Source organism: Ceratotherium simum, chromosome 32, assembly GCF_057802395.1.
Source record: "Ceratotherium simum simum isolate JZ-2026a chromosome 32, ASM5780239v1, whole genome shotgun sequence".
Lineage (NCBI taxonomy): Eukaryota > Metazoa > Chordata > Mammalia > Perissodactyla > Rhinocerotidae > Ceratotherium > Ceratotherium simum.
Genome location: NC_141931.1, coordinates 5,803,256 through 5,828,657, shown reverse-complemented (window position 1 = coordinate 5,828,657; position 25,402 = coordinate 5,803,256). Strand labels below are relative to the sequence as shown.

Genomic DNA, 25,402 nt, shown 5'->3' with positions numbered 1-25,402 from the left:
GAATTCTGCTATAAGGAATAGCTTTCCTTCCCTGTTTATTTATTTAATCAATTGTTGATTATCACCGTGGACTGGTGGATATTTACTTATTCTATGAGTTATAATCTATTGTTATAATTATATATTTTGTTGCTCAAATTGTTCCAAATTTTGGACTTGAGTCTTTTCATTGCCCTAAAAGTAACAAATATGTATCTGCCACAAGGCCTTTGAACATGCTCTTCTCTTAGCCTGGAATAATCTACCCTCCCCCTGTTGCCTCTGTTCCACCTCCAACTTCTTGGCACAGTGAATCCTTTTAAAGCCTTAAGATTTCAGACCCAATGTCCCATTTTCAGGGAAGCCTTCCTTGAGACTCCCAGAAGTGGTAAGGGCCCCTGTGATAAGCTCTCATAGCACTATTTACTCTTTCTTCGTAGCACTTAACGTATTTCAAAATTAAACCCTTTTGTGTGGACATTTCTAAGGGCAGGGATTGTATCTGTTTAGCCTAGTGTATTAATAAGCACTCAGTAAATTATTCAGATTGAATTAATGAAAGAACTTAAAACCTGAAAATAAATGGGTTGAAGTCTTTGCAGAAATGCCATACTGATGATTTATTTTTACGCCAAAAGAAGGTTTTCCCCAGCACATCCCATAGATTCAGATACTATATGGTTGACAGACAGTTTGACACAATGAAGATTCATTTTTAAAAAGTCATTGAAGTCTCTGACTCAGTGACTTGGATGAGTCTAAAGATTATTTCCTGGATGGTCTCAATTCCATGAAGGTTGTTTTGTCTTTGTTTCTTGCAAAGGTAAAAATATACTTGCATACATATCTCATGTATGATCTGTCATAACTCCATAGTGTCTTACAAGGAATTATTTACACTTTTGACTTTGAATTGTGGGGGGAAATGTGTAATTGGGAGCAAAGAGCTCTGCAATTGTTCTCTGAGCCCTGATTGTCTGTAATAAATGTTCTTCATTCAGACCACGGCAGGTGACATATTTATAAGTTAAATGTTAAAGCTTACACTAAACCCTTAGAATCAATTCCACACTCTGTTCGCGTGTGATTCTCACTGAGCAGATTGCATTTTCAATTTGGAAGCTGGGAGTGCCAAGGTTTCCTGATATTTGAAGACAGACAGTAGGGGCTACAAGGAAAGCAGACCCTTATTCAGGCAGTTTGAGAGTGATGCCCCAGGTAGCATTCTGGTTTATTTTCGCAAGCTGGTTGCTTAGATTCTCAGGTGGATGTGAAGAGTCCAGAGAAAATTCTCAACAGGTGAGAACAGCTGAGCACATTTGCAACCCAGCACACAGGCCATCCCCAATCTTGGGGTTTTCAATTATTTGAGTCTGCCAGGTTTAAGAAAGGAATATAAGGAATATTATTTGGAAAAAGATTAATTTCTCTGGGCAAAGTCCTGAGATAAGCAAGGTTTCTCTCTAACTTCTCTCTTTATACTTAATTTGGAATTTTACCTGTCCATAAACAACCACAAGTGTCAGGAATTATGAAGGGTCTGAGATTTATCCTACTTGCAATCTAACAGGTTAGCCCACCACAGTGTCGTGAGTGCTGCCAGGAGACATGAGACTCCTGGGTCAGAGAAAAATGACAGTCTAATATTCACAGCAATAGCAGTTGCAAGTGTATCAGAATTTTTGCACCATAAGTGTCAATTCCCATTGGGTGATGACAGCTGCACACACAGTGGGTTGCATTACAGGAGAGGAACTCTGTGCTTAGGGAACCTGACTCTTTTATAATGGGCACTAAGCATGCCTGCTTTGCTGTGAAGGGAGACATTATCTTTACTATACTGGACAGCAAATATGCCTGCCTTTGCTTCAGAGAAAAATTCTATCTCTGCCTTTCAAGGTGGTAGGCAAACCTGCTCTTTCCTCTGGAAGAGACCTTATCTCTATCCTTCAAACTGTTTGCTATACAAACATCCTTAAAAAGATAGTTTGGAACAAAAAGCAGGCAGTGCATTGATCACAAGTTGTGCAGAAACACAAGAGAACTGTGGAGAATTTATTCCAACTGCGTGTTTTCCCCTTTCTTCTCCTATTGACGTGCCGCTGTGTGTGTATACCTGAACGTTCCTGATCTCCTTCTGACGACCCCTATACACACATACACACACACCGAAACTCACTTGTTCTCTGCTCCAGAATCCTTAGGACATTTGTCTGTTGTGTGGTGGGGCAGTCCGTACTTAGATACATCCTTAGTCAAGTGCCAATTGGTACAAATGCCTAGGAATGAAGTAATTTTGGGGGTGTGGGTGGATGGAGGGAGCCTCCACCGCTCCTGATTTCTTAATCTATAGGAACTAGTGATTCTGTGTTATCACATGCCTGGAACACAGTAAATACTCAACAGATGTTAGCTACCATATTAGTCAAAATCAGCTAGACTTTTGCTGCAATAACAAATTATCTCAAAACATCAGAGTGTGTTTTTTTCTTTATCATGCCACTTGCCCATTGCAGGTGGCCTGGAGGCTCTGCTCTGCACTGTCCTCTCTCCAGGATACAGGCTGACAGGGAAGCCATTGTCTGAAGCATTGCTGATCCCTTTGACAGAGGAAAAGAACTATCTGGAGAAACTAGTACAGGCAATTAAGTGCTCTGGCCCAGAAGTCACACACATCACTTCAGTTCACAGCTTACTGGCCAGATCTGGTAACACGGCCCCACGAGGGAGACAAGAAATGCAGTGTTACTATGTACAGAATATTTGGGGAATAGCACAATGGTTACCATAGCTTTTATTATTATTGTTGTTAAAAATTATAATGAACACATGTCCTGTGGTGAAGGACATCGTAACTGCCTACTTAACATCCTTTGGATTTTTTTTGTTATTGTTAACAGAACCCCAATTTCAGGTCTCTCCCCTTCTTCCCATAATCACTGGGCCTTAGGGGAACATGATTGACACCCTCAACACCAGGGTTGGGCCTGATTGGTCAAGGGGCACTGCCCTCTTTCTTGCTGGTGATTGACTTAGGAATGAGCACCTGGAATTCAGGCCAATAAATAGGGGTTTCAAGTTCCTGGGGGCTTAGAGGAAATTTGTTTCTCAGTCTTCTTAAGGAGTTTCCAGAAGTGACTTTTTCTTTCTTCTTGTGGACACTGTCAAGCACAGACATGAGACCTGAAACCAGCTGCAGCATCTTCCTGCCATCAGCCTGAGAATGAAACGTGCAAAAAGAATCCACAGGGAAACAGACCTAGAGCCACCGGACTGAGTGAATCCTAAAACCCTCTGAACTTTCCATTGTGGAGCCTCACTCTTGAAGCGAACAGGAAGAAGACTGTCTGTTACTTTTAGCTGAAAGAAACCTAACCAATACTTCCTGTGTTAACTTTGGGAAAGGACAGTGTGGAGTGGGGGAGGGGCAGAGTCTGACAACTAGCACCATGGGTGGCAAGAACCCAGCAGTGGCAACAATCAGAAGGTGCACATGATGTCTAAGGTCCACCACCAAGCCTGTCTGCCACCCCCGAAAACCTAGCCACAAGCCCTAGCAACATGTGCATTCTGCTGACCCACTCCACAGCTGTGTTCTTAATCTCTTAGGAAAGATCTATTAGACTGTCTGGAAGAAAGCGTCGTTCTTAAGACCCGTGATTAACCCCAGATTTTGATCTTCGGCACAGATTTCCTGCCAGTTCCCTTTGAACCTTCTTGAGGGAAGTGCCCGTAGGGTTTAACTGCAATTTCCAGGACCAGGTCATAAGACAGTCCTGTAACTTGACTGCAAACCTTCTGGTCATGTCAGCCAAGCTACTGCACCCAGACCGTGTCCAATGCAAGAGATGAGCAAGGCCTTTCCATTTCCATTGAATCAGATCAGGTGCTCCCTTGGATGGTTCCGATGCACTCTATGTCATGGCTAAGCAAGCCTGTTGGCTTTAATTTTCTGGAGTTGAGTTTCTTTAAGCCTTTTATTATGTCACCTTCTCCAAGGCATATCAGGTTAGAGTCAGAAGGCACATCTCAGATCAGCATCCCCAGCAGGAAAAATCTCTACGTGCCTCTGACTGCATGGCTATGGCTAGTCTTGTATTTCCTGTGTCATTCTAGTTCATATTGAAGGGGAGAATTACTTATTTTTTATCCTGCCATATTAATATTAAATAAAATCCTGGCTTAGAGTTAGGCAAGTTTTTATAAGGAGGATAAAAGGGCTGTTTTTAATAAACAGGGATGGAATGATAAGAAACATCTTCCCTTTGCAGTAGCTCAGTGACAAAATAAAGCATGAGGATCTCCAGCTACATGATGGATTATTATCTGCAGCTTGATCAACAACCAGCTGTTTGCTGTCTCGCCCAGGAATAGAACTGGAGGAAATGGGCTTAATGAAGGCATATAGGCTTTGGGTTACATTGGGCTTGAAAGAAAGTTAGGAAGCTTTTAAAATAGCACAGACTGTTGTTGGGTCGTAGTATGTCCACCACTGTTGAGCAAGCACCAGTGCGGGGCCTGGACCATCCCAGGGCTCTCATCTGACTTGCGGAAGCAGGAGCGATCACTAGACCAATGATGCCCCAGGGAGGGAAGGTATTTGCAAGGTCACTCAGGTGGTTTGGTGCTGGCATAAGAATGAATGAAGCAAATAATTAACATAACAAGACCCTTGAAATGCTAGCGGAATGTCTTCCTGAGGTTTTCTTTCTGTATCTCCTCACTGGCTAATTTCCATTCATTTGTCACAACTTAGCCCTTTGTAGGTGCCCCCCCCACCCCCAACCTCCGTTTTCACGCCTCTGCTTGAGCGCTGGCACAAGGCGCCATGGGAGGCCCCTGAGCCCAGCCTATGTGCATCTAGAAGTCAGGGGTTGTGAGATCAGCTGTGAGGGGCACCCCTGAGGGGCTCCCCTGATGGCAGGTGGCAGAATATTAACTAAGCAACTCTGGGGACCCTGGGCATTACTGAGAAACGAACCCCAGGGCACAGTGAATTTCCTTTAGTCAGGACAGTGGAGGTTGGCCCGCCATGGGCTTACAGCCTACTGGGAAAGGCAACATATGAGTATAACTTGGACACCCTCAGACTTCACCTGGTGGTGACTACAAATAATGACTGTTCCTCTGTTATCTCAAATACAAAGATGCTGGCCTCTGACTTTCTACCTAATGTCTGGCACAGGGCCTGAGGAGCTCAGTAAAAATGTGTTGCAACATGGGGCCGGCCCAGTGGAGTAGCGGTTAAGTGCATGCACTCCCCTTTGGCGGCCCGGGGTTCGCAGGTTCAGATCCCAGGCGCGCACTGACGCACTGCTTGTCAAGCCATGCTGTGGCGGTGTCCCACATAAAGTGGAGGAAGATGGGCATGGATGTTAGCCCAGGGCCGGTCTTCCTCAGCAAAAAAGAGGAAGATTGGCATCGGATGTTAGCTCAGGCTGATCTTCCTCACACACACACACAAAAATGTGTTCAACAAACAAGTAAAATGCAGTGATGGTGTATCGCATGAAGGGGCCTCTGAGCATCTATAGACTGCTGACAACCTTGACTAAGTCTGAAGTGGTTCCCATTCAAATAAGTGACTCATTGAGAGAAGGATGACTGAAGTTTTCATTTATAATAACTACGAACAATATTCAATTTTTATTAACCACTTACCACGTTTGAGGTATTGTCCTAAGTTCATTAAAACAGTCCTGAGAAGGAGGCACTCTTATTACTCCCAGTTTATAGACGAGGAAACTGAAGAACAGAGAGATTAAATAACTGGCCCAAAGTAACACAGCTTTGAACCCAAGCAGGCTGGCTCTGCAATCCTCAGAGGATGGAGATACAGGTGACCTACAGTGCTAAGCTAGAAAACAGGCTGCCGCGAACAGGAGGTAGGAGGGAGGAAGTGACAGATGAGGCAGAGAGTAGGCAAAAACCATGTAGGGGTGCAGGGAAAGGTCACCTCACAGTGAATCCTCTACATGGTTGGGTTCAGCTGCTAAATTCCTTTTCACGGAGTCTTTGGCCTTCTCCCACCACAAGGGCCTGAAAGAGCCCCCTGTGACTTGAGGCATCCTTTTTACAACCCATTGAGAAAAACGGTATGGTTCTCTAACTCAGTGGACTCGGACCCACATTCAGCTGGCTGCGTCAAAAGATGAAGGTTTGTTACCAATTTTAATAGCTACCAGAATACTGGTGGTGCCAAGAGACGCAGCAACATAAAATAACTACAGGGTTCCTACAGCAGCTCCCTAGAAGGAGGTGAGCCCCCTCTGCTAGGCTAGTTCTGCCCCACCTACATTTTCAATTTTTATTAGAACCTTCAGTTATACATTCCTCTAGCTACCCAAACTACTGCTAATTTTCAAGGTATTAAAGAAAGGTTTATTAATTACAAAATTACACAGAATAAGGAGTGGAGGACGAAATTATAGCTAAAGAATGTTCTCTGTATTTAGGGGACCAAATTCAAATGACACCCATTTCATTTAGTTTAGATGGTTGAGACATGGCCAGTGTTATATAGATAATATCCAAGAATATTTCAGCCTCTAGGAATTTTTCAAAACCACATTTTTTTTGCCAACCCGTTCTGTTTTGTTGTGGGGTTTTTTCTTTTTTTCCCAAAAGCTAAAGAAAAAGAATCTGGAAACTATTTTAAAGTTTTTTTAAAACTCATGCTTGCCACAGTCTGATTTCTTTCAGATTTTGTCCATCTTCCAACTTCAAAATATAATTCTATCATAGTATTCATGGTCAAGTGTATTTCTATTTAGAAACAGGAGACTAGAGAAGTTTAAAATTTATTTTTATTATGATTTTGGCTATCTCTGTCACTCTTTTTAAAAATCTTGTCCATATTCCCCTGTCCTAAGTTTCTATTCTTTTAATCTGTCCAGACCAGAATGACTTAAGCAAAAAAAAAAAAAAAAGTAGCAATAATATGTATTCTTTATTTACACAGCAACCTTCTTTTACAGATTCTAAACTTTAGGGAGTGAGAACATTGCCTTCTAAATATTTGTGGGCTGGATCTAGGTTCCTCGGTGAAAGGCATTTAATTTGGATGGAAATGCTTGGCATAACTCTCAAGGTTATAGTTTTATAAGGGCCAATTGTTATTTTTCCTTTGTTACATAATCCTATCTCATTTCTGCCCTTCTCTCAGTAGGCTTTCCAGATTAGTGGACTATCAGAGATTAGAAAATTCAGCTTTTCAACTGAATATTGCTTTGTGCGCTGCAGATAGCTCTGGGCTTCTCACGTCTCCAGCTCAGAGCAAGTGGTATTTTTATTTCAGCAAAGCTTAGCTTAATAACGTACTTTCGATCTTGGAATGTTGGTGATGGAAACTGAGTGAGGAAACCCCAAGTCCCTGCCCCTCTTGCTCATGTCTGGAAGCCTCAGGGAACACCAGCACCGTCTGGCGACAAACCAGGCCTCCCTCCCTGTCTCTGTGTCGCTGATCTCATCTCTTCTTCCTCCCGGACAGACTCCAGCCAAGAGAACTTCCCACACACGTCTTGCCCATTCTCACCTATCTCCATGCATACACCAGTCAATAGAAGCATTGATGAGGCACCTACTGTGTGCAGAGGCAGGAATGTGTTTCACTCTCCACTCTGCCAATTCCTTGATTGAAAGACTAGCTCAGAGTATCTTTCCAGAAAGTGTTCTCTGCTTAACACCACCATGCTCCAGTGTCTCTGTAAATATGTGTCCTCTAAGGAGCAGCAGAGCTCCAGCACGGCCTAAGAGAGTGTCTCACCAGCTTTTTGACCATGACCCACAGGAAGGAACAAATCTGACAACACAACAACCCTGTATACACACACACACACAACTCACAAATACTGTTAACTGAAACAAAAATTTCATGAAAACAACAATTACTCTTAATACGTAGGATGCACTTGAATATATTTAACTCTGATTCTATTTCATAAAGTAAAAATGCTCAAATGCTCATCGTCACCCACAAAATTGATTTTATGACCTGCTAAGGAACCCTGGGTATTTAGGAAGCAGAGAAGTTAATTAGAGATTCTAAAGGATGAATCTATAATTCAGACAGGAGTTGACTTGAGTGTTCACAAAGTATTGTCAGAAAAGTGAAGATTGCTCCAAATAAGGTATTTGCAAACAAATGATAAGTTTGTCCAAATCCTCTGAACGTCTAAGAATTAATTCATTCCTTAGCGCAAACTTTTTTTGAGTCCAATCTAGACTTCACACATACAAAAATGGATAAGGTTCTTGTCTTCCAGGAGCTCATGGTTTAATGGAGGACACAGAAAAACGACCCAGTCATGATGGCCTTGGGTTCTAAGTGCTGTGACTGAGACCCACATGGGGTGCTGTGGGAGAAGCGAGGGGGCCCCTAATTTAGAAAGGGGTGAGTGGGCTTCCTGGAGCTGGTGACTCCACGGAGGAGGCTGGACGAGGAGTGACACCTTTTCTCTAGACCAAGAAAGGCCTGAGAATTTGTGTTCAGAGAGCATGGACCCTCTTGAATCTGCAGAGCACTGTGAGTGGTCCCTATGGCTGCAGGGAAGGGCACAGATGGGGAAATAACCAGAGATGAGCCTCTGGAGGAAGGCGAGCAAAGCAGCTTGAATTCTCTCCCGAAACATGAAGGGAATCCATTGAGAGGTTTTAAGACAGGCAGAAGATAAGATAACCAGATTTCTGTTTTTTGAAAGATCCCTGAAGAAGTAGTGAAGGGATGGTGGCCAAGGAGCCAGGCTGGAGCAGGGCGTCTAGTTAGGAGGCCGGCGTCGAAGACTGGAGGAGAAATAGTGCAAAGGGTCTTGGCTGAGCCAATGTGGGAATGGAGAAGAGGGCAAGCCTCTGAGAAGCCTTAAGGGTGCAGTAGCAGGTGGATTAAAGCAGATCAGGCTCAAATGACTCCCAGGTTTCCAGCAGGTGTGACCAGAGTGGCTTTTTTGCCATCCACTCAGATGGGGAATGTTGGGGGAGGACAAAGTTTAGAGAGAGAGTTCAGTGATAGACACACTGAGTGGAGTGCCTGTGGTGATCCAATAGCCACTTGGATCTGGAGGTGGGGAGAGGGCTGGCCTGGTGTGAGATGAAGATAGAAAGCAAAGATATGGAGTTAAGACCAGCAGACGACTGGGGAAGAGGTCTGGGAAAGCCCCAAATTAGGGCAATTACTGATTTGCTTAAGATCAGTCATTGGGATGGCTCTGGTTAGTGTGGGGTCAGTGCAAACAGCCCTTGTCCTCGCTTCCTTCCTGCCTTCTCTGTAAATGCTGCCAGAGCTCTCCAAGACAGCCGGAGGAATGAAGAGGCTTTAATGTATTTATTCAACAGAGTCTTTCCTTCAGGAGCCTTCTGGAGACGACACAGATGCCAGGTGGAGGGCATCACCCCCACAGAGGCAGGACAAAGATAAGGGTGACTCTCTACCTAGTCATTCACAAAGGGGCTGAGGGGCCACTTCTGAAGTGTCTGCTGGGTGGAGGTCTCAAACTCCTGATAGACTCCCAATATTCTTTCCACACATGGGAGCGTGGTACTATGTGTCTTCCAGAGGCCCGTAAGCTGAGTTGAGAGGGCTGTTTCTTTACTAGATTTTAAGTCCTTCCAGCCTCAAAGCACAGCACTTAACTGTGTGTGAGTCTACAGGCCAGCCTATAGTGGAGGGCATAGGGATGGAGCAGGGACTCTGGAAGGCAGAGCTCAGTTTCTGTTCTAGGGTCTTAGAGGCAGTGAAGCTCACTGTTATGGGCTTCCCATAACAGTGTCCCCCTAAATTCATCTGTTGAAGTCCTAACTCCCAGTACCTCAGAATGTGACTGTATTTGGAGACAGCGTCATTAAAGTGGTAAGTCAATTAAAATGAGGTCATATGGGTGAACCCTAATCCAGCATGACTGGTGTCTTTATAAAAGGAGATTAGGACACAGACATATACAGAGGGAAGACCATGTGAAGACACAGGGAGAAGATGGCCACCTACAAGCCAAGGAGAGAGGCCTCAGAAGCCATTAACTTTGATGACATCTTGATCTTGGACTTCAAGCCTGTAAAACTGGGAGACAATAAATTTCTTTCGCTTACACCACCCAGCCTGTGGCCCTTTGTTATGGCAGCCCTAGCAAACTAACACCCTTACCTTTCATTTTCCTGATGGGGGCTAGGATATACAAGCTTGGCATCTACTCAAAAGGAAAAATAAAAGAGCCTAACATTCCGACGACAAGCAGCAGGGGCTGGAGGGAAATCAAATGTGAACACTACTGAAACAGACAAGTAGCGCAAGTGGATTTAACATGTTTAAATTTATCCACCGCTTTGAAGATTACCAAGTACTTCACAAACCTTAACTTATTTAATCTTCACAACCGCCTCAGCATCACCTGGGAACTTGCTAGAAACGCAAATTCTTGGCCCCCAAAGACTTGAAGATTCAGAAGGGGGAGAGAACGGCAGCAGTAACCTGCATTTTAGCAAATCTAGGGGATTCTGATTAGTGTGAAGTGTGAGAACCACTGAGATAGGGTACCCGCCCCTGTCAACACGGGCAGTTCGTGGGGTGACGCGACTTTTTCACAGTTGTGAGAGGTCCAGCAAGGACCGTCTCCTTGACAACTGGCCCAGAGCGCTCCCGCCTACAACGTTCGCACACGTTGGTGGGGTTTATCACTGGAACGGCTGGAAACTCAGAGCGCCCACTCGGGTCTCTAAGGTAAGCGGCGTCCCTCCGGCCTCCGGGCAGTGGCCCGGCTTAGCCGGGTGGGAGCGGCGAGCCGGGAGCCCCGGAGCCGCCGGCGCGTGCGCGTGGGCGCGTCCCCGGGCCGGGCCGGGCCGGGTGCGCGCCGAGGGGGTGGGTCGTGCCGGCCCCGCCGGCCTGGCGCGCAGTCCGAGCCACTCAGATCGCCCGGCGGCGGACACCCGGGGGCCCTACAATTAATACCCGGCGCCCGCCCGCCGCGCCGGGACTCGCGCGCCCGCACTCGGGGAAGGAGGCGCCGGGTCAGCTCTGATCAGCCTCGCAACTTGCTCTGGTCCGGCAGCTGCGGCGGCTGGCGGCCGGGCAGGCTCTCTCGGGCCCTTCACCGAGAGCCAGCTAGTGCGGGGACTGTGCCACCGCCACCGAGGTCCCGCGTGAGGCTGCGCCCCCCGGCCTGGAGCCGCTGCGTAGCGGCTGCCACCTTCGTCGCCGCGGGGAACTGTGTGCGGGCGGCCGGCCCGGCAGGTGGGCGAGGGCGGCGGGTGCGGCCGGGCTCCGCTGGAGCGCGCCGAGTAGGTGAGTGGGGTCGGGAAGTTGGGGCGCGAGTGTGGGCGCGGTCCCCTGCAGGACGCAGGACCTCGCGCGTAGGTTTCCTGCTCCCCTCCACCTCGTCCCCCTCCAGAGTTACGCCCAGGACCTGGGGGCGGAGGGGAGGGAGGCCAACTCGCTGGAAGTGTGTTCACTCGGGCGAAAGAGCGAGACATTTGGACAGCCACTCCTCCCGGCCGCGGAAGCGACACGCCGGCCCCAGCCTCCAGCCCCAAGCCGGACTTTGAGCTAGACGGGAACCTGAGCGTCCCCGCAGCCCCGGGGCTACGACGGCACGTGGAGCTTGCCCCAAGCCTCTTCCTAGGACCCAGGGGGTGTGACAGGCCACCGCCCTCCCCTCTGTCCCTTTAATTCGGGCAGAAGATGGCTACTGAGATACAGGACACAAACTTCGTTTTCACACAAACTGCTTTTCCAGTGTTTTAAAACAGGACGTGCATACGCGATTCATCGCGGCCTCCTCGGGACACATGCCGGGCGCAGGGCTGGACCGGCTGGCCCGCGAGTGGGGAGACTCAGGGTGCGTGTAAGTGCCCCGGGGCGCGGGGACAACTCTGGTCCTCTTTGTCCGGGTCTGGCCCCAACCCGTGCGTGGCGGCCCAGGATGGTCTCGGCGCGCTGGCCCCCTGCTGGGGAAGGAGGTGCCCCGCGGTGGGTGGCGCGGGGTGCCTGCGCTCGGCTGGGCTCCATGTTCTCGACCCTCTCTGCCCTGCTCCCTCCTCTGTCCCGAGGGTGCTCCTGCCTGGTGGCCCGGCAGAGGGCGCCCGCTCCCGATCGCCGCGCGGGCCGGCAGAGGGGAGGGGACTTGTGCGAGCCTCCAGGTAAGCAGCCTAGTGAATCACCCCGAGAGGGGGGGCCCGATCTGTGAACCGAGGCAGGGAGTGGCCGTGGCGCTGTTGAGAAGTCGGGGCTGCCGAGTCGCTGTCCGGCGGGAAGCGGCGATTCTGCCACCCGAGGTCTGGGGAAGCTCAGGAAGGTGAGGAACGTCCCTCCGCTCGGTGGCCAAAGGGCAGGGGACGGCAGCGTAGGGCTAAGGCCGGCAGACACTCGGACACACCGCTGCGCGCCCTTCCTCGGGTGCCCGAGATGGGGTGGGTTTTATCCTCGCTCTGGGCGCTCCTGCCGGGGACGGCGACGGGAACCTGGGAGCGCCGGCAGGGAGGGGGCGGCCCATGCCCCGGCCGAGGCGATGGGGTGCTCCCGGCGGCCCGCGGGTCCCGGAGCAATAACAAAGGCGCGGCGCGGCCACTGCTCCCACCCACTTCCGTCCCCGGCGCGCCCTGGCGCGCGCGGCCCGGAGGTGCGGGCCGGGTCAGGATTTCCCTCTGCCGAGTTTCGGGAAGTTAGCACGGCGGCCCGTTACGCGGGGAGGAGGGGCGGGGAAGGGGGCGGCCCGTGAAGGGGCACGCGTGTGGTCAGAACTGCGACATCGCCCGTTTCCTCTCCCGACCGTGCGCGCGAGGGGCGCCCCTCCTCCGGTCCCAGGGTCTCGCCTCTGCAGGGCCCGCGCGGGTTTGAACTCCCCGCGCCGCGCGCTCGGCCAGCCCGCCGGTCCACGCCCCTCCCTGCAGATTCCGGACGCGTGCGGGCTCCCGGAAGGGAGTGGTTTAGTGCCCCGGTGACAGCCATCGCCCCAGCCCCTTGAGTGGAGCTCCAGAAGGCGGTAATTGCATTACTGTGAGTTAGCGGCCGGGAGGCCCCCGTCCAGGCCGCAATCTGGGTCAGGTGCGGGGTTAAGTGCCTCTGGCTTAGGCATTACAGCTCTTGTGAAGTCTGACAGTTCATTGCAGCTGGAAGCTCCGCCGAAGGAGAGAGGACAGCAGGGGAAATTAAGTTTGCTCCTTGTTTTCCCCGAGGTTGTGGTAACTTACACAGACCCCAGTGCATGCACACTTACCGTGATTGAAACGGCAGAGGCTTCATCTACCGCGCACCACGTGTCCCCAGGAGGAGGTGCTGCTGAGGAGAAACCCAGGGCCCTCTGCTCGGGTGTGAAACCTTATCTGCGGGTTATCAATGGATAGAATTCACGTGTTTCCTTATCTTTTCTTATCTGCCGGCACTCTCTTCTTCTGTAGTGGGGAAAGGGCAGGAACTGGTTTTTATGAAGTGCCTCATGTAGGAGAGAGTCTTCCATACGCACTGTGGAGGGATCTTCACCCTTCTTTTTTAAACCCACAGCTTCCTCCAAAGAAGTTATTTCTATTTTGTAGATGAAAGTGAGGCTTAAAGAGGTTTCCAGGACCAAGAGGCTGTCCTGCTCCGAAGAGGACTGTTTGCTCATCCTAGTTTCTTTGGCAAAGGCTGTCACTGAAGAGTTGTTTCTGGATTGCTGATTGCAGAGTCGGGGTGTGTGCTGGAAGCCGAGGTTCCGCTTGCTTGTGTTAGGCATTAGGGTTGGATAGACTTTCCGCATATTGCTGGCTTTTGTGCCAGCCAGCGCCTCAACTAAACCAACTTTTAATTTAAAGCTTAAGGTATCTGAAGACAAGTAAAACCCTTAGAATTATCTGACACCTCCAGAAAGAATCAGAAGTAGCCGTCCTTTGCTTTCTGTGGTGTCTCACTAGGCAGGTGGGCCTGGGGTCGGTGACTCGATGAAGCATGGAGCGCTGTTTGCCTCTCTGCAGCAAGGAGCTGCACTTCCAGCCCTGTTTAAACTGTGTGACTTTCCACCGTGCTGAGTATGTGTTTAAAATTAAGTGACATCTGCCTTGGAAATAGGGCCAACCTTAATTAACTGCTTGATGAGTTAAAACTCTAAAATTCCTTTTAGGCATCTAAGAACATGGTTTTATCTACACACCTTTATACATCCTTGAGCTTGAGTTTATAATATGGGACGTGGGTACTGTCTTGAATGTGCTTAAAATGTACTGCCTTCAAGAAAGATGTGGTTTGAAACTCTGGAATGACAGTCTGTGACTCAAAATGTCCTAGTGCAGTGCCGTTGGGAGCCGGCGAGGCACGATGATGAAGGGCAAGCCTGTGAAGTCGGAGTGTCAGGCTTCACATGCTGCCTCCACCATTTATAGCTGTGTAATACTAGGCAGGTTGCTCAGCCTCTCTGAACTTCATTTTCCTCTTCTAAGGCAGGGTTGATAACGGCACCTCCTGGTTTCAAGCTAGGAGGGTTAAAGTTGATAATCCACATAAGGTACTTAGTAGCACAGAGTCTAGCACATTGTAGCTGCTCAACAGATGTTAACACATAACCATAATATTTAAGAACAGAATCTTTCTTCCCTTCCCTCATCCAAAGAGGTACAATAGTTGATAGCTGCCTTGAACTCCCTGTTCTTCGTTAATACTGCAGTGTAGTGCAGTTAGTGATTCCTCTTTCTTATCAGCGGTTGGGGGGCGGGGTTGGTAATGATGGAAAACTTTGTCTAGTTGCCCAAGGAATTTACAAGGGGCCCCGGGACTGTCAAGCTTTCCTCCTAGTTTTACCACTGTGTAATTTTGTGGCCAGCCCTCCAGCCACTCCTCTTTTCTTTAAATTGGAAACCAGTATCCTAATGGTCAAGATGACAGGTCTTAAAGAAAAAAACAAACTCAAAACCAAACAAACTGGAGAAAAGGAAGCAGATACTCTCCTTGCTCAGTCACTAGCCATTTAAAACACTAAAGAGAAATACCTACTTCTGTGGAAATTATGCTGGCCCGATCTTGGCAAGAGGGAACATTTCCTTGGAAAATAGAATATTTTCTGGAATCTGTTTAAAAGTGAGCCACCAAAATGATGGAGGAGGGAGGAGAGTTTGAAATAAAATTTTAAAAATATGTGCTCAAATATGGTCAACTATGTATGATCTGAAAATTGCTAAAGTAACTTTTGGAAGGTGGCACAAAGAGGTATGGTTATGTTAAGCTGAACGACTGGTGAACAACCAGTATAGCTGTTTCTTATGTTTAAAAACTTGGAAGCTTTTCAATTTAGCAAATACAAGTGGAGAAATGGTTTCTTAGAATATGTCAGGTTGTTTTTGAAAGACCTCTTAACATTGCTGTTTTATAGTTCTTGATTTTACTTTTGCATTTATCTTTTAAACAATCAATCATGGGCTATAAAGCACTAGAAACCTTATAATGTCATTAAACACCCCCCGATAGTGAAAGTTGTCACCAAGAAGTGCATAGGACTGGAGTACAAGGAGGGACTGCCATTAAAAGCATTATATAGGTTTCACGTTTGGATACGAAAGGCAGCTTTCTCCCACACTGGAAAATGAGCTGCGTGTGTAACAAGTGACAGCATGCAAAGGGTTAGGAGCGAGCTCCCCGCTTTTGTGCATCTCTCTGCATTCGTAGCCACTTGTTGCACTCCCACTGGGAAGAAAGCAGCAGCTGCAGGGCATGCGCCAGACCTGTGTTGGGCTGTCGCTTCCATCGTACAGGAGATGAGCAGGCAGCGTTATTTTGGATCACATAGCAGCTTGTTCAGAAGCATCTTGCATTCCCCAGCTGTTCCACAACTTCTTCACATATGGGAGAGAACTTGCCAGCTGCTGGGGCAACTGTACTTACATTTGTTGCTTCTGTGCAGTAACCAAGGAAGGTAAAAATCCAGACGCCTTTGTTCAACTGTAGCCATTGTAAATAGTCTTATTTGTTTCTGTTATGTCAATGTTATTCCAGATACAGTCTCTCAGGGGAGAAGGTTTAGAAGGAAATGTCAGAATTAACATTTTTTCTGAATACATTTTTTTTTAAGGATAACCAGCATGTGTAGATTTTCCATGCTTAAAACCTAGGCTGCTTTTGTATTTCATTGGCTAACAAAGGAATGGGTCTAATATTAAAATTAAGTGTTTTTTAAAAATTGCCATATGAATCAGGTTTAATTATATACATTTTTTTATTGCATGAAATATATAAAAGTTACAATGTGTGTCCATACAGTGCTTTTTTGTTTTCAGAAGGTTAGGTTATTTTGTATTTGTGAGAGCTGGAAGGTACTCTGCCCACACCCCTTACCTTATCCATGAGAAAACTTGAATTTCTAAGAAGTTATTACTTATCCAAGGTGATTTGTCTCTTTGGTTGAATTCGGCAAATCTTAAGTTGAGTATTTACAGTGAGGCAGGCTTGGGAAACCTGCAAAGATGAGTAGGGCTTGGGCCCAGCCCTGGATGGATTCACGGTTCAGGAACAACAGACACCACCAAGTACAACATGAGGGCTGTTGTAGAGACAGCACCTTATTGTGAAGATACCTCTCCAGGCACCTTTTGGTGTGATTGCGTCAATGTGTAATCATGTCAGCTCAAATAAAGCCAGAAGAGCGAGTTGACATGCCAATCAAAATCAAGAATGAGAGCCTGGGTTCAGGAAGATAGAAAAGGCATTATATGGTTTATCAAATTTGAGAACATGTACTTAAAAGAGAAGGCCTTGCGTTTGTGTAGAGACACCTGTCTCTACCTAAACCTCCCTGCCCCTCGACTCCTGCCCAGCGCTCTAAAGCGTGTTGCCCTCCTCGTTACTGAGTGGAGGTGAATCAGTGCCCTCTGGCAGCTGCAGCATCAATCACCATCCTTTATTGGGATTCAGTCAGCTTCAGTCCCTTTGTTCTGTAAGAGATTATAAAATAAACCATGATCACTTGGACACGTGTAAAACCCTCTGACTCTGAATCTTATCGAACTCGTACGGGCTCTTGTACTAGAAACTGCTGTTGCTTCAGATCTCCCAGCGACTCATAGTTGCTGAGTTAGACCCACAACTCTGAGCTCTGTAATCCCCTCTGGGCTCCGTCGACACATTCGTGTATCTTTTTGCAGTTTTTTTTTCATCCCTTTTGCACAGTTATTAGATTTTTACAATGCTTCAGGTTTCAGTTGGTTTTACTGCCATTTTCATTTGAGACTTTCCAGAACTCTGTTGGGTTCTCAGGGCTGATCGCTGGGGAATTGTTTTGCAGAAGAGGAAACTGAGGCTTGGCAGTTGAGAACCTTGCCTGGGCTAGGATTAGAACGAATATCTCCTGACTGGAAACTCAGTGCTCTCATTGGCCGAGTCTTGGAAGGATCACCTTATACAAAGCTGGAGGCTGAGTCACCTCCTTCCTGAGCTTCTCTGTGCGTGTCCTGACCACAGCGGTCCCCGATGGGATTTTCCCTGGGTTCTTTCCCTGGAATAACTCTCTCTGCCTTATTACACTTCCTGCACGTCGTAGTTGTTCACTTATCATGTTGTGTTTTTAAGTCTTGGCTCTCAAGTGCAATTGCTGGCTTTCTGACACATGCATCCCTCTTTCCTATCACACACACACACACACACACAAACACACACAGGCCCAACATGACTATTGGACCCATTATCCTTCTTCAACCAGCCCAGCTCCTTTCAGAAGATGACTTCACATTTACTGCATCAGAGTGTTTATTCCTGTTTGGAATGCTCCACAATTCTTGAGGATGTCAGATGTAGATGGATGGTCAAAGTTACGTCTTTTCCACAAGGGTCTATTGGAAAATGAGTGAGCTTCCCTTGGTAATGGTGACCATGTTGTTCTTCGGTGTTTGCTCCTTGGTGGTTAGAAACAACAGTGATTTCCCTGTAGGAGGAAGAAGGTGATGAGTTTGGGGGGTGCAGCCACAGAGGGCCCCTCCTTTGCTCAGGACTTCTCTGGTATTCCTTGTGCAGCCACAATCCTGCTCCCCATACACATCCTAATAGCCCCTCCAGCCCCCAAACTTTGCTAGCTTTCTCCTCATCCTGGGACCCTTTGTTTTCTCTGACACGCTGCCCTCCTGCTCCTGCTCTGTTGCTGCTGCCTGGCTGCCTCCCGCAGGCCTCGGTTTCAAGTGTCTCGGGGACAGTTTCCCTCGGATGCCCTTACCTCCATCTGTCATTGGTGTTTAATTGCTCTCCCACTATCCAGCCTGCTCTTGGACACGGGGTAAGTTTTCCCCCTTGCTCTCCTTTCTGATGACTCTGTCAGCTTTTCCCCCGGCTGATCCTCCAGATCAGCCTGCCCCATGTTGGCTTCTCCTCTGTGCGCACTGCCCTTTGTGTCTGCACTTGCCCAGGATTTCCAGGCTGTGTCTTTGTTTCCCTCCCGGGCTGCCCTGCTCACTCTTTCTCTCTTTCTTTCCTTCCTCCCTCCCCTTTCAAAAAAATTTTTATTGATATATTTGACCTATCACATTATATTAGTTTCAGGTGTACAACATAATGATTCCATATTTGTATATGTTGCAGAATGATCACAATAAGTCTAGTTGGGCCGGCCCCGTGGCTTAGCGGTTAAGTGCGTGCTCTCCGCTGCCGGCGGCCCGGGTTCGGATCCCGGGTGCGCACCGAGGCACCACTCCTCCAGCCATGCTGAGGCCGCGTCCCACATACAGCAACTAGAAGGATGTGCAGCTATGACAGACAACTATGTACTGGGGCTTTGGGGGAAAAATAAATAAATAAAATCTTTAAAAAAAAAAAAAAAAAAACAATAAGTCTAGTTAATCTCCATCACCATACATAGTTACAATTTTTTTTCTTCTGATGAGAACTTTTAAGATTTACTCCTAGCAACTTAAAAATATACAATCCTTCCCGTTTTTGCCAGTGCTTCTTGAGAAGTAGATTCTTTCTCCCTTATTTGTTCTTCTCCACAATTTATAGGCCCTTCTGTCTCTGTCTGAGCCAATCCTGTTTGGCTGTCACCTGCATCGGGTGTAATAATTACATTGAATACTCTATCACAGTTTTTATATAGAGGAAACATTGCTTTTAAAAAATGGTTCTTTGGAATTGAAACTTGGAAACACCAGTTTTGAAACTGGTCAGGTCAAGGCATTTCAAAGGCCTGAACTTTGGGGAAAATGGTTTGAAATTTATTTTGGCTTTCCTTTCACATGCAGTGCCTTGAAAGTAACTGAAACATGGCTCGTTTTTGGATAACCTTTCCCTTGCAGATGGAAACTGTACATACCCAGAGCAGAGTTAACATTTGCTTTTTTTTTTGTTTTTTTTTCAAATTTCTGAAAGATCTTGGAAGGCAGTTTTTGTGTTGAGGCCAGTCTGGATTGTGAGTAAGTCACGAGCGATTGGTCGTATTAAGACTGTGCTGGGGCCTTTTGTTTCAGAGGCTCATCAGGGGTATTTCCTAGCAGTGATCCTGTGGCCATGAAAATATACTGGAGAGTAGGTTGGAGGAGATCCTTGATTTAAGAATCTTTATTTTTCTCTCCAAAGCTGTGAATATGGCGGGGTATATGCAGGGTCAGGAATGGAGCAGGTTGGCTTCTGGGAAGCAGTGGGAAAGGATGTTCTCACCCTGTCTTGAGCCATAGCTGGAGGGAAAACATCGAGGCTGGTGCGGCTCCTGCTCGGCAGTGTTTGCCATGAGTTCTAGAACCCTCTCACTTGGTACTTGCTCACTGCATGGAAATTGCTCTTTTTCTGAAATTTATTTTTTTGTGTGCGGGCTACTTAACTTACATTTCTCTTTGCTCTCCCTTCTTAAGTTCTGAAAAAAGTGAAAGGATGCTTACCTGTGCCAAAATGGAGTTTGGTTCTGGAACTTCTCAATGAAAAGGGCACCAAGCTTTCTTGCCCCTGGAGATATGGGAGCCTGTTCACAGCATTGGGATGGGAGCTTATGTTAGTATAGACCGTGAGTCACCCACACCGGGGAATCTTTGTTTCAGCAACATCTTTAATTGATGTGGCAGCAGAATCTTGATGTGGTCAGCAGGTTTAACCTAGTCAAGTTATCCATCTATATCAACATCTGGAAAAGGTTTCTAAAATTAGAATTATATAGAAATAGGAAGTGAAAGTAATCAAAATGTTCATTCATTCACTCGTTCAGCAAATATTTGTGAACACCGTGGTGTGGGTGTGTGTGCATGCTTGGTATTGAGAATACAGAGTGAATCCCACCCTCGTGGAGCTTACCGTCTGGAGATGCATTTGTAAGCACAAAAGTGTAGGAAAGTGCCATAGGTGTTGTGATGGAAGCACGTTCCAGATGTAATGGAGACACAGAGGATGTGAAGGTGGGGGTGTGCTGCTGATGACAGTGGCATCACAGATTGACTGTATGCCATACACCAGGCCCCGTGCCGAGGGCTTGGCATGCTGTACCTCTTTTAATCAGCACAATCTTATAAGTGGAAGCCTTGATAGGTTAAGTACCTCAAATGAGATAAGAAAATAAGTAGTGGAGTCTGGATTTGAACTCAGAATCAAGGTCATCAACGTTATGGAATGAGTGAGAGGATGATCCCTATCTTCCTACGTTTACTCTTCCTTCTCTGTCCATCTCCGTCACTATAAAGAAGGAAGAAGGCAGCCTGGAGAGCCATTTTGTATGAAGGATGTACAGTGGGGATCTTGACTCCCCCCACAGTCGTATAAAGGATATACCATGGGGATCCAGTCTAGACAGTTCCTCTGAGTCTCTAATTATGCCTTTTCTTAGAGTATCCTTTATATTCAGTGTTTTGCCAACTGTGTTTCTAAAGAGGCTTTCTTTTCCCTCTGCCAAGCTTTGCACACACTGGCTGCCAGGCTGATTGTCACCCAGGAGGGCTTGTATCCCACAGCTCTCGGCCACTTTGCTTGGTGCTGGGCATCATAGCCAACAGCCTCTGGTTTCTGCCTTGCTGTTCTCAGCTGTGTCTGGGTGAGGGAAGTGGTTCTATTTCAGGCCTGTTGAAGGGAAAAGCAACTTCCTCATCCAGCGGAAGCTTATCGGTGCGCACCGTCAGGGCTCGCAGAAGTCTCGTCTCCACGTCCAGCATGGTGTGGCCTACCCTGCTCTCATCTTCCCTTTTCTGCCTTTTAAGGATTACAGGACTGTGTTTCTGATAAAGCTCAGTTGTGCTTATAAGAATACTGGCCAGGCAGGTTGGAGGAAACCCACTCTTGAAGGAAAGGAGAGGCTCCAACGGGAAGCCAGATGCTGCCTTCTTCCAGAGGGCGTCTGTGAGGACAGAGAGCAGCCTTCTTCAGGATGAATCTCTATGGGCTCAAGAAGAAACTGGACAAGTGTGGTCTGCTTTAGGGCTGCGTCTATATGTCCTGTTTCAGATGTGGCTCTTGAGAGCAGTGCAAGTAGAAATATAGTCCTCTGTCCCTGAACTGTGTGCCAGAAGGAGGAAATTCCATGCTTGAAAATTTGGAAGTAAGCATGCTTTTTTTTTTAAAGCCTACAATTTTTAGTCCATTGGATTTTAAGTCCAAAAGCTCTAAGAGTAAGGCTCAGAACCTACATTCTTGGAAAAACTGATAGATCATGAGCTCAAGTATAGAGGGAACTTCCTTCAGGCAGTGTTAGACTATTTCCAGCCCATTCCTAAAAACGAATGGATTTACATGTGTATTTTTCATTCTGACCCCAGAATTATCCAATTATCTGTTGAAAAACAATCATCCTCATATATTTCTGACATTGAGTTTCCAGGAGAAAAAAAACGTATTATATACTTGACAATAAAATTGTATGGTAGAAAAATGTTTTGGTTGATTATTTATGTAAAGCCAACATCTGTGTGTTTAAAAAAAAACTTCCTCATCACTTTTTTAAAGAACTAAAAGCTTTCATCACATGGCATTCTTTTCTATACTTGGTTCTCACAGTGTTGGGAGAAAACACAAGTTAGTTTTAGCAGACAGTGAAAGTGCTTTATTTTTTTCCATGAACAAATTAGTTCCGTCTCAAGTGTCTAGGCTTCTTTAAAAGAAAAAAAAAAAACTTAGAGGAAACTGCAAATTTATTGTGGAAAACGTCTCACTTTCATTTTGAGCACAGATACTGGTTCTAGGTTCATATAGTAGCACCCTTTATCTGATTGTAGAACTACTAACATTTATAAACCCACTCGTTAATTTCGTTTACCCCGTAACCATGGTTTTCAGCACATGTTTTCTTCACCATCACTTCTGATTTCAGCTAGAAGTTGGCTTTAAAAAGTTAAGTGCTATGTTGCATAATCATCATCCAAACCTTTTTCTCCTCCAAGTTTCTTATCATCTTTGGTTGCCAGATTCACATGGATTGCTGATAGTTACCCAAGAATGTCCTTTCTATTTCATCTTATCATATTTTTCAAATGGTTTTCCCATTGTTTTTGATTCTAGGGACCACTGGGGAGAGTTAATGAGCTGGGGAAGAGTTGCCTCCATTGTGTTTAGGATCACTGAATTAGTTATCATCACCAAGTGTAGTAAAGATGAGGATGCCTGCAGATTTAACATTGTTTAGTTTCAATATAGACAAGAGAGTGGAGACAATTTGAAAGATGAAAAGATTACATTGTATGACAGAATTTTTCTCTCTCAAGATGTTTTTCCTATTCTTATTATTATTATCATTATTATCCCTGAAGTATCATTCATCGTCAGGTAGGACAAACAGCTCTTGCTAAGAGTAATGCCTTCTTAACAACGAATACTGGAAATTTCAGTTAAAGTACTAAGAAAATGACTCATCATGAATAATCATCATTTAAATTTAAGAGATGCCTATTCAAGTTTATAAATATTCATGAGCACTTTTATGCACAGGGCACTCTGCCAGGCACTTTCACGTCTAATGTCATTTTATCACAACCACCATGTGAACTAAGTAGTGTTATTCCCATTTCACATTTGAGCAGTTTTGAGGCTCATGGAGGTAAAGTGACTGGGCAAAATCATTTATCTAGTGGGTGACAGGATTGAGATTTAAATCTAGATCCTCCAACTCAAAGGTCACATTCACTTTCCAGGGCACTAAGCCAATAAATAAATGGTAGTGATATCACAGTGAAGGTCACCTGTATGATAGGGGATTCCAGAAGGACAGCTTGATGCTAGTGTAATAAAATTTTGGGAACAAAACTATCAAATTAGTGTTGGAGTTTTTAGTGCCCTTAAGTGCACATTGGGTTTGGAGGATAGTATTCAAGTACTTGCCTGCTTTTTGCTTAAGACATTGATTGTCCCAGAGCTGTGTCCAACTCATAGTGGAAACACTGTTCTCTGTTGTTATTGTTTTTTAATGTGCACATCCTCCAAAGGCCGCTGCCACTGTTTTCTTTCTTTCTGTTTTCTTTTTTTTTAGCAGCTTTATTGAGGTATAAGTTGCCACTGTTTTCTTAACTTTCTTGCAGGGTTTTTAGGGAAAGTTTGGGGCAGTGTTAAACCAAAATTTCTTAACTTCTAGGGCTTTATGATATAGTCTTGGATAAATTACTCAAACTTTTTCTTGTTACTACACTTCTTTATTACTTTCAGAGAAGTCTTTTCGGTAGTAATTGGGGAAACTTTTGAGTTTTAAAAACTCAGGGTTGCTGACACAACATTGTGTGCATACATCTAAAAAGGAGAAAAATAGTAGTTTGATGTTGAACTCTCCCCCTTCCAATTACCTCTTGATTTTCTATATTAATAGGAGGAACCAATGACCATAACCATTCAAAATGATAATACCTCACACTTAAGTATATTTTATGGTTTCACATGCATCTCATTTTAATTCTTTTTGCACTCTGTGAGATGAAAAGGGCTTGTCTTATCTTTCTTTTATAGATGAGGTAATTAAGGCTTACAAGTCTCCAAAGAAGAATTTTCCATGCAAGCTCATGAAGTAAGCAGGTAGCAGGGTCTGGCCTGGAATCCACATCTTCCTGACTCATAGCCCTGTTTTTTCCACTCTTGATTTAGTTGAGTCAGTAACAAGTGATAGAGATTTTCCAATGGGATTTTTAAGAAACAAAATAGTTATGATTATTTCTGATATATTTGCCACAGTTTAAAACTTTGTTATGAAGCTGTCCAACTTCTTCCTTTCTCTCTTAATCTATTATGAGATGTAAGGCAACAGCTGTTAGAGTATAAATTACCACTATAAATAAAGTGAAGCTCTTCTCTGAGGATTAGAAGGGAGAGTATTGGATGAGTTGAATAGTGTCTCAGGATTTTCATTGATCAAAGTGGAGATACTGGTATGCTTTGCAGTCGAAGCTATTGGCCTTGCCCATCCTTACTGGGATTAGTCCAGCAGATGTGCTGGAAAGCTGTCTGCACCAGGAGTGTTCACACTGATCAGTCAGTGCTGGTAGGAGGGGAACTAATGTTTTTTGAGCACGCATTCTGTGTTAGGATGTGTGCTAGGTGTTGTCTACACATTACCTCACATTAGCTCTTAGCGTAGCCCCAGAAATGAGTACCTTAAATCTCAAGGAGTTTAAATCTAAGTGATGGGGCTGGTGTTATTTTCAGGTCTCTAAGATGAATAAGTGCAGAGTCTTTCAACGCTACCATCTCTAAAGTCTATGATTTATTTTTTAAGATTAGCTTTCCTGAAAATATCTTCTCTAATTTCTAGTTAGCCTTTAAACCAGACAAAAGAGCACCAGTTTTGATGATACCGGTAAGAAGCCAAAAGAAAAATTTGCCAGAAGTTGACCTGACTGTGGACTGTCTACCCATTATGAGTAGTGTAGAGTAGTGCTTCTCAAACTTTAATGTGTGTACGGATCACCTGTTCAAATTTGTATGTATTTACTGATTTTCTGTCTATTTGTTCTACTTGTTATATTTAATACAGTCATGTGTTGCTTAACGACTGGGATACATTCTGAGAAATGCATCATTAGGCAATTTCGTCGTTGTGTGAACATCATAGAGTGTACTGAAGGGGAACAAAATTTGTCACCCCAAAATGTGTCTCTTTAACATGAGGATTATTTTAGACTGATTATTTTTAAGAAACAAAAGATTCAGAAAATTTTTCTTATGTTCCCCTTAACTGCCCGACCGAATTCAGATTTAAAAAACCTGTCTCAGGAAGCGAGCTAACACCTTAGCATAACATGAACTAGGTAACAGACAGGGAGGAACCTAGAAAAGCCTTTTTGTTGGGTTCCCTTCTATGGTCGTCTGTTTCTGTGTGGCCAAACACTTGTGTTCCAAATGTTTGCTCCTTTTCACCTACCTGTGAATTGCTTTCCTTCCTTTTGAAGTTCCTGACTCTCCCCACCCCCCTTCTTTTGTCTTTAGCTTAGGATGGTATTTAAGGTGAGGGCTTTGGCCATTTTGGCCAGTTACTCCGTTTTCCTGTTTCTTGCATATATTTATACACATTATTAAACTTTTATTTGTTTTTCTCCTGTTAATCTGTCTCATGTC

At 45.6% G+C, this 25,402-nt stretch overlaps 1 protein-coding gene and 1 pseudogene across 9 annotated transcripts in view; one reads left to right on the top strand and one right to left on the bottom strand.

Moving 5' to 3' along the window:
• The first annotated feature begins 10,957 nt into the window (after nt 1–10,957).
• The window catches only part of SVIL (supervillin), a 229,081-nt gene continuing 214,636 nt past the window's right edge, over nt 10,958–25,402 (top strand). For 5 of the 9 annotated variants that reach the window (XM_087420664.1, XM_087420667.1, XM_087420665.1 and 2 more), the window contains exon 1: nt 12,110–12,257. The gene's annotated coding sequence lies outside the window, so the exon portion shown is untranslated. Of the gene's footprint in view, nt 11,249–12,109; nt 12,258–25,402 lie in introns of those variants that run through there. The other 4 variants (XM_087420668.1, XM_087420666.1, XM_087420662.1 and 1 more) reach the window with 4 other exon arrangements.
• On the bottom strand, nt 11,401–12,455 carry LOC147912947 (uncharacterized; annotated as a pseudogene).